The sequence below is a fragment of the Zalophus californianus genome, chromosome X (genome assembly GCF_009762305.2).
Source record: "Zalophus californianus isolate mZalCal1 chromosome X, mZalCal1.pri.v2, whole genome shotgun sequence".
Lineage (NCBI taxonomy): Eukaryota > Metazoa > Chordata > Mammalia > Carnivora > Otariidae > Zalophus > Zalophus californianus.
In genome coordinates, this window is record NC_045612.1 from 45,777,209 (window position 1) to 45,785,337 (window position 8,129).

At 48.6% G+C, this 8,129-nt stretch overlaps 1 long non-coding RNA gene across 1 annotated transcript; it reads right to left on the bottom strand.

Annotated features, from left to right (window-relative positions):
• Positions 1-3,090: 3,090 nt before the first annotated feature.
• Positions 3,091-7,903, bottom strand: LOC113930183. The gene is made up of 3 exons (XR_003522481.1): positions 7,786-7,903; positions 7,190-7,258; positions 3,091-3,140 (listed from the first exon to the last, which is right to left on the bottom strand). It is a non-coding gene; the product is annotated as an uncharacterized LOC113930183 (long non-coding RNA).
• Between the last annotated feature and the right edge of the window lie 226 nt (positions 7,904-8,129).

Below are 8,129 nucleotides of genomic sequence, written 5' to 3' on the forward strand. Positions count from 1 at the left end.
TGATGTATTGTACAGTGACTAACATAACATAATAAAATAAAAATAAAATAAAGAAAGAAAAAAGGAAAAAGAACAAGTGAATAAGAATAATGTCTTCAGAGATATGGAATGACAGCTCATAGGACAAACAGGGAACAGCTTAATCTTTTGTGTAACTCCTGGAGCAGTAATTTAGAAGGTTGTTTCCTGGATTTTGTTATTTAACCTTTAACTTCTGTTCCCTGATCCTCGGTAAGTATTGGTCTCGCATAGAGTACTTGGAATTTAATGAGCTGAACTGTAAAACACCTTTCATATAGTAGTTGTCCGTGTTGATATCCTACCATTCAGGTTCCCTTTTCAAAGGGCAAGAGTTTGTGCTGCTTCCTGGGTCCACTTCAACACCTCAGGAATCAGCCAGTCTATGTGGCCCCCATACCTAGGCCTCTTGGCTCATGCCTCATGGGGCAGGATTTCATCCCCACCATCATCTTTATGCCAAATGAGGACACGACACCACCCTGTTTCCATATCAGGGGAGTTTCCCACTATCAGTCCTTAAGCCCTTGGAAATCCATCATCTGAAGGGGAGGCTGCTGCTTGGCCTGTGCAGATGGCAAGGGGTAGATGTTTGACTCTGGAAAATTTACACAACTCTGTGAGTCTAAGTTTGGTCATCTGTAAAATGGGACTAAGGGTGCCTACTTCCAGACTTGTAAGAAGAAAAGGAGAAAACCTCAAAGAATGTGTGGCCTGTAGTAGGACTTGAGGTATATTACTCCTGGCCCACCCTGCCTCCTCTGCCCATAAAGTAGAAGATTTGAAACATCATCTGGAAGTGTAGCAGCAAGAAGTGAACTTTGGTCTCATTTCATCATTTCCTTTTTCCCTCCTGTTTTCCTGTCTCCTTATTTTCCTTCTACTTTGACATGGATGAAGCAGTTTTGTTTTTGTTGTTGTTGTTGTTGTTGTTGTTATTTTTACTGAGCCCCAGGAAGAAGAAACAGTATAGAAGAACAAATCATAGGAACAGGTCAGCTAAATAGAAGATGGAAGTCATCAAACATGGGTCCCAGTTGCCAGACCCAACACTGACCACAGGACCTTGGGTGAGTCCCCTCCCCTGTGCTGGCCTCCAGCCTAACACAGAAGAACACTCAATGTGTACACGGGGGTTGGGGCAGGGGCTTTGGGGTCAGAAGGACCTGGATTTGATGTTGGGAACCAGTACTTGCATGATCCTGACCAAGTAATTTATCTACTATGTGTGCTATAATTGTTGGCATCTTTTATTATTGTTGTTGTTAGTGTTGCTGTTTTCAGTTTTATTACTATTATTAATTATTCCTGCCACCCAGCCAAAGTGTGAATGATGGAAGTGGGGATTAACTGCCAGATAGTACAAAGTAACAGATGAACCCAGCTGAGGGTGGGGAATACAGGAATTGAAAACAGAGAATAAAGGGGAAGTAGACAGAGAAGTACTGGGCTCTCTCTGGGTACCAGTCCCTGTGCCCATCTTCTCATGACCCTGGGAAGGTTCTGGCCCAAGAGCACTCTTGGTTTTCAACTGCAGACAGCAGCAACCTGGGGGCTGCCCTGGAGCTATGGGGCTGAAGGACCATGTCCTCATCAGCTCCCTCCCCTTCAAGGGCAACCAGCTCTACCCCTCCATCTAAACCCATCTCCTTCCCCTTTGCTCCTGGGTATCAGGGAAGGTCTACTTGTGGAACCTCCCAGAACTGACCTTGAAGGCCTTTCCTCCTACAAATGATCTTCTATCCGCTGCAGTCTCTGAAAGTTGCCCAGCACACCAGCAAGCGGGGAGGGGGCTCTGAGGTAAAGACAGAAATGCTTACCTCTCAGAGGTATACCATCTCCACATGTTTTTACCTGACATAGTGTACTTTTACAAGTAATGACTTTATACATTTCCTATACACAATATATCAATATAGACATACACACACACAATTCTCTCTCCTCTCCCTCTCACCCTCCCTCCCTCTCTGTATTTTCCTGAAAATAACAATCTTCAGCTTTCTTCTCTCATTTAGTATCTCATCTCAGTGTTTGCAGTTACATTTTTGTAGTTATTGTGTTTGGATAGCTTTTCATAGGTTAGTTGGGCATTCCTATTGTTTTTAATAACAATTCTAGGTTAATATCAGTTTCTGATCTCTCTACTGATTTCTTTATATATCAAGGACATTTATCCTATGTCATCCATATATGTGGGTAATTTTTACTTCCCAGGTTTTCATGTGCTCTTTAATGCTATTTTTCCCCAAAAAGGTTGTTTTTAAATTTGAGTAGATTTGTATGACTAAGCAATTATACTCTTCTCTGTATAAAAACATTTTAATAACAGGCTAGGGGCACAGAACACCATCTCCAGGTTTACCAGGGTAACAGAACATTCCCACCTTGACAGCCACATGGGCCTGGGGAGCACACACACAGCCTGGCCTTTAAGGGGTCCAGGATTTGAGACTCTACTCCACTGTTCCCAAAGAGTCTCTGACCCTCTCTGAGTTTACCTGTCTGCATCTGTAGTACAAAACTACCTGCCTCAAATGGATTTTGCAGGGATTTGACACAGCATGCAATGTCATTCTTTATTATCAAAGGAATCGGGGGCACCTGGCTAGTTTGGTCTGTAGAGAACACGCGACTCTTGGTCTCGGGGTTGTGATTTCGAGCCCCATGTTGGATGTAGAGATTGCTTAAAAATAAAATCTTGAAAAGAATCAGGGATTCTGAGTGAGACAAATACACAGAACAACCAGCCCACTGGGTGGATTAGTGTCAGTTAAACATTGGCTTCCCAGCCTCAAGCAACCTCCTGCTCGGTCACAGGGGTATACTCAGACTAGAGGAAAAACACAACAAAGATGATGAGGATGAAGATGACCACACCCAAGGGTTTCTTTTCAGGGCTGTCTTCGAAGGATCCTGGGTCAGCCTGGGTGAGGGCCTCCTCTGGGATCCTGTGATCCGCCTGGAGGAAGTGAAGGGGGGTAGTTGGGAGATCAGCAGAGCCAGGAGCCCTGAGGCTCATCCACAGGTCCCCCAGTCTCTGCTCACTTGGCCTGAATTCCTGGACCTCACCTTGGGCCAAGTGAGAACCAGTGTAGTCCCAGTGGCTGTCATGAAGTCACCTGGGATAGAGAAAGGACAGATGACATCCATTAGGACCAAAGTGGAGACAGTCTGACTGCGTGGTGCCATTTCCCAATCTATGCGAAGAAAACATGGCTCCACATTTACGGCAACGTAGGCAGTGGAATGAGCCCTGTGGCACAGTGTGTACTGGGAAAACTCCTGAAACCAAAATGCCTGTCAATAAAGGAACAAGGCCCAAAGAATTCATACAAGTAATATACACCTGTTCAAAACAACTAGGTAACTAGGTAACAAATGTTCAGGGTGATGATGAGTGAGATAAACAAGCAAAACAAATGATCTGCAAGTTCCCATTATTCCCTCCTCGGCTCCTCCAAGCTCCCTCCTATATTCACACACCCCCAGCACTCACTTCTCAAACCACTGGAGGTTCATCTCAGACTGGGTGGAGAATGCCTGCATCATCCGTGCTGCTCCTGGGAGAGAGTGGGCAAGGAGCTACAGGAGGGTGTGGGAACTGGGATAGAGAATGTGCTCTGGGTCTCCTTGGGGCTGGTGTCCCTCACAAGAACGTGTCATTCTTGATGCATACACTGGAGAAACTTGAGCCCTGGGACAGCTGGACAGATGGACAACCCTACTCTCCCCAACAACAATCCTGCTCCCACTGCCACTCAGCAAACAGATTCCTCCCATACCCTTACCGTGCCTGCCACCCAGATTGCTTGGTTGGTACCTCTACCCCTCCCACAGACACCACCTTTGGAGAGATTATCTACCAGTTTTGCTAGGTTAGGAGGTTTACCTGCACCCCAGGGATGGTTTTATAAAGTCTCATTTACTCCATAAAATGGCCCAAGGAGTAGACTGTCTAATCTCCATTTTCAGAGACACTGAGTCACAGCAGGGTCATGTGACTTGACCAAGGTCACACAGCTGGTGTGTGTTGGGGTCTGGAAGAGAATCTAAATTCCAATTCCATGCCCCATGCTCCTAACCACTAGGCTAGACTCCTTGGATCTACCCATTGGCTTTCCACAATATTGAGAAAAACTTGAGGACAGCATAACCACATTCCCATACCCTTAAACCCAGGCTGGGCTGGGAGTTCCACCCACAAGACAGCACTCACCTGGAATTGCTGGCAGGGGTAGCAGTGAAGGTCTGGGTGAAGGTACAGATAAACTTACAAAAAGATGAATGTCACTTATATATCAGTGAAACTGGGTGGGGGGTGGGTATGGGAAGAAGGTATGAACGGAACCCTGAGACTTTCTTTCCACTTCCACAACAAACAACAGTAGCCCCTTAGAATTACACATGCTTGACACAGTCACACAGCGTTCCCCAATCAGGGTCTTATGTGATATTCATGCTGAAGGGAACAGTTGTTCTCTGGGAATCAGGATGTCAAGAATGGGGAGGGCGACCATCAGAACGATCTGCTCCCAGTGACAGGGATTGTTACTATATACAGATCCTGTGACAGCCACTTACAAGTTTGATTCAATTTTTACAACTGCCCAACAGATGGATATTGTTAGGCCCCTTTTGCAAATGAGGAAAATGAGAGGTTAAGTAATGGGCCCAAGTTCGGAAAGTAAGGATATGGGGTGAGAGCCATCAAACCCCACAACCTGTGTCCCTAACACCCAGGATGTGCAGATCAGACAGGCATGGGCACACAGCCTAGTGTGTCCCACCTACACTACTATGTCCCAGCCACCAGGGCCCTGCACACCTCCCCTGTGGACTGACCCAGAGGGAAAACACATTTTCTCTTTCTCTCCCTCCCTCCCTTGTCCTCTACACCCTTCATATTCTTCCCTTCTCTCCTCAATTTCCTTCCCCCTGGGCGGATCCCACCTAGACTGTCCTGACTCCCGTCTCCAGGGCCACCAGAAGCAATATTTGGAGCCCAGGCTCCAGGGCTGCCTTCCCCTTCCTGCCTCCCTTCCTTCCTTCAGGTCCCCACCAAAGGCTCCAGAGAGAAGAGGGACTGGGGTGGGAGCCCAGGGCTCTGCTACCTCACTAGGGGTCCAGCACGCTGCAGGACCATGACACCCCCCCCCAGGGGTGGCCCAGGATGCTGGGGCAGGGATGTGAGTGAGGCAAGACCCAGGAGGCAGGGAGGGAGAAGGAGGGGGATGAAGACAGAAGAGGGGTTGGAGGTAGGAAGGGAGAGGTGAGAGACATAGGGGAGTAGAGACAAAAGAGGGAGAGAAGGCAAAACAAAGGGAAGGGAAAGAAGCTCTACCATGGTGGTGGGGGTCAGGGAGGAAGAGAGGAGAAGGGGGAAATGGCTCTGCCTGCAGTCCTTTCCTTCATAGACCTGTCCTCCTGTCCTCTCAAGCACCTCTGCCCTCTGCCTTCCATTCCTGCCTCAGGAAGCCCTCTGCTCACTGGCAGTCACCCACTTCTGGTCTCCTGACTCAGGGAACCCTGGATTCTCCCAAGGAGGGCATAGGGCCAGAGGAACAGGACCTCGGGGAACAGCCCCCCAGGACCCCAGCCCTCATCATGGGGCAGGAAAGCCATCATGGCAGCCTGAGATTAGAGGGGGGATACGTTTGGTTCAAGGAAAGGAGGGTCCCTCTCAGAACAAGGGTGGAAAGCCCTGCCTCGGCAGGGAGTAGAAAGGTCTGTCTCAGCATGAGGCCCTGGCCTGGAGGGCCCTTCTCAGTCCAGGGCACCCGCACCTGGCTCAAGGTGGTCACTCTGGTCCTAGTGAGGAAGGGCAGCCCTGCTTCCTAGAACACACTCATGGGAAGGCGTGAGCCTTAGTCTCTTCAGGCTGCTATAACAAAAGACTACCAACTAGGTCCCTGATAAATGACAGAAATTTACTGCTACCTATTCTGTAGGCTTAAAGTCTAGATCAAGGCACCAGCATGGTCACTTTCTGGTGAGGGCCCTCTTCCTGGTTCATACCCGGCACCTTCTTGCTATGTCCTCACATGGTAGAAAGGGTTAGGGATCTCTCTGGAGCCTCTTATATAAGGGCACTCATCCCATTCAGGAGAGTTACACCCTCATGACCCCTAAGCACCTCCCAAAAACCCACTTCCTGATACTATCATCTTTGGGTGTCAGGATTTCAACAAATGAACAGGGTGGGGTGGGGGACACGAACATCCAGAACATAGCAACATGTTAGAGAAAACTGAGTGCCGGAAGGTAAAAAACAGACCCCAGACCAGGAAAATAGGTAAGCAGGTCAGAGGAAGGAAAGGAGACTTCTAAGCACAGGTGAGGGACACAGAGAGAAGAGAAGGCAGAGCATGTGATCCTTCCCATGGCTGCCACCTCCTGCAGACAGGCAATGTTGGGTGGCTCAGGCTCCTAGGGGCAGAGGTCCCCAGGAAAGTTGACATGGATTCCCTCTGACCACAGCTCTACAACCACTTCCCCTTGTGCAACTCTCAGGCTGACTTTTGCTGAGAAATACAAGGAGGAAATTGTAAAAGGAGTCCCAGGGAAAGAGAGACATGTGGGCCACTGCACCCCCAGCTTCTACCTTTCCACATAGGTACCTTCTCCTGCCTCCTGTCATCTCTCAGATGAGCACCACCACCCACTGTCAACCCCAACTTTGATCTGGTTGCCTCTTCCCACCTCATTTTTAGAGAGGTTCAGGACCTTGACTGTGGAGACCATCTGTATAATGTCATGTAGGCCATCCAGCCCGTATGGTTTGTTGTTGCTCAAGTTCAAGGGCAACAGCTTTCGGTGAAGAAGAGCTAGAGTGACAGTTACTATCTAGGGCCTCAGAGACAAATCTTCCCTCCAGCCCATGGGTTCCACCCTCTACCATTAATAACCGCACTGAGCCTAAGGCCTCACCTCAGGGAGATTCTCCTCAGTGATCTGCATGTTGGCAGCCATGCAATTCCCTCGATTCAGGATTATATATCTATCTCATGGCCCACCAAATCTTCATTCAGGAAGCCAGAGGACGCAATCAGAAGGCTGAGAGGGGTCCAGGGCCAGCACCAACTCCTCCCCACATTATCATCCCTCAGTCTTCCTTCCAGGCAGACCCCTGTGCCCTCACCTGCCCTAGAATTACTGTTGTCAACTGTACCTGGGTCAAAGCAGAGCCTCTGGAGGCAAGAACTTGTTGGGAGACATCATAGTGTTTGTTCATGGTCACCTGCAGAGAGAGATGGAGAAAGACACCGTGAGGCTCTGGTGGGGATAGGGAAATTGGGGGCTGGAGGAAGAAGAGGCTGCGTGTGGACACACAATGGACCTTGAGCCTGCATTACCTTTAGCTACTCCATTTCTTCCAGCTCCAACTTATACTGCACCAAGTAGGGTACAGAAGAAGGAATGACAAAGATAGATATCTATAGAAAGGAGGGGTGGGGTAAGCACCAGGAAGTCTCATTCTAAAGAAGTGAACCAACCCCAGGCCTGTCCTCCTTCCCCAAGACTAGGTACAGGTAATGTCCTCGGCATGCACCTTCTGGTTCTCTTTGTTATACATCTTATAGCTGATACCCTTCGATGCGCAGTCAGTGTCAGCATCCTGGACAAAGTACTAGGCTTGTGTTTTTATGTAGCTCCTGTTTCTATGATCTTCCTTTCATAAATTTCCAGGAGATCCCACCTTGTGAAGACCCTGCTTGCCCCTCAGACAAGGTCTCCAGAGACTTGACCCCCATCTCCTGCACTCACCTTGAGCCAAGCTGAGGCATCCAGTGGAAAGTTGCTTCATCTCCTTGGGTGTAGTTTTCACCTTTGCCTTTAGCCATCCTCTGCTCTAATCTCTTTATATCCCTTCTCTGAACCTGCCCTTAGATGACCAAGGCTGATAACTACTAGTAAAAGAAGAAAAAAAGGACACATTAAAAAGCTCACCTGTCCCAGCAAAGTAACCTAGTGCCTCTGCACAAGACCAGTGCAACTGCCCCTGACCTGTCTCTCCTGCACATTCCATACATTTTGCCAGGACACTCACTGCAATCTTGAACCAGCTCCCATGGTTCCATCCTGCCACTTCACCCCCATTTCTCTCCCTG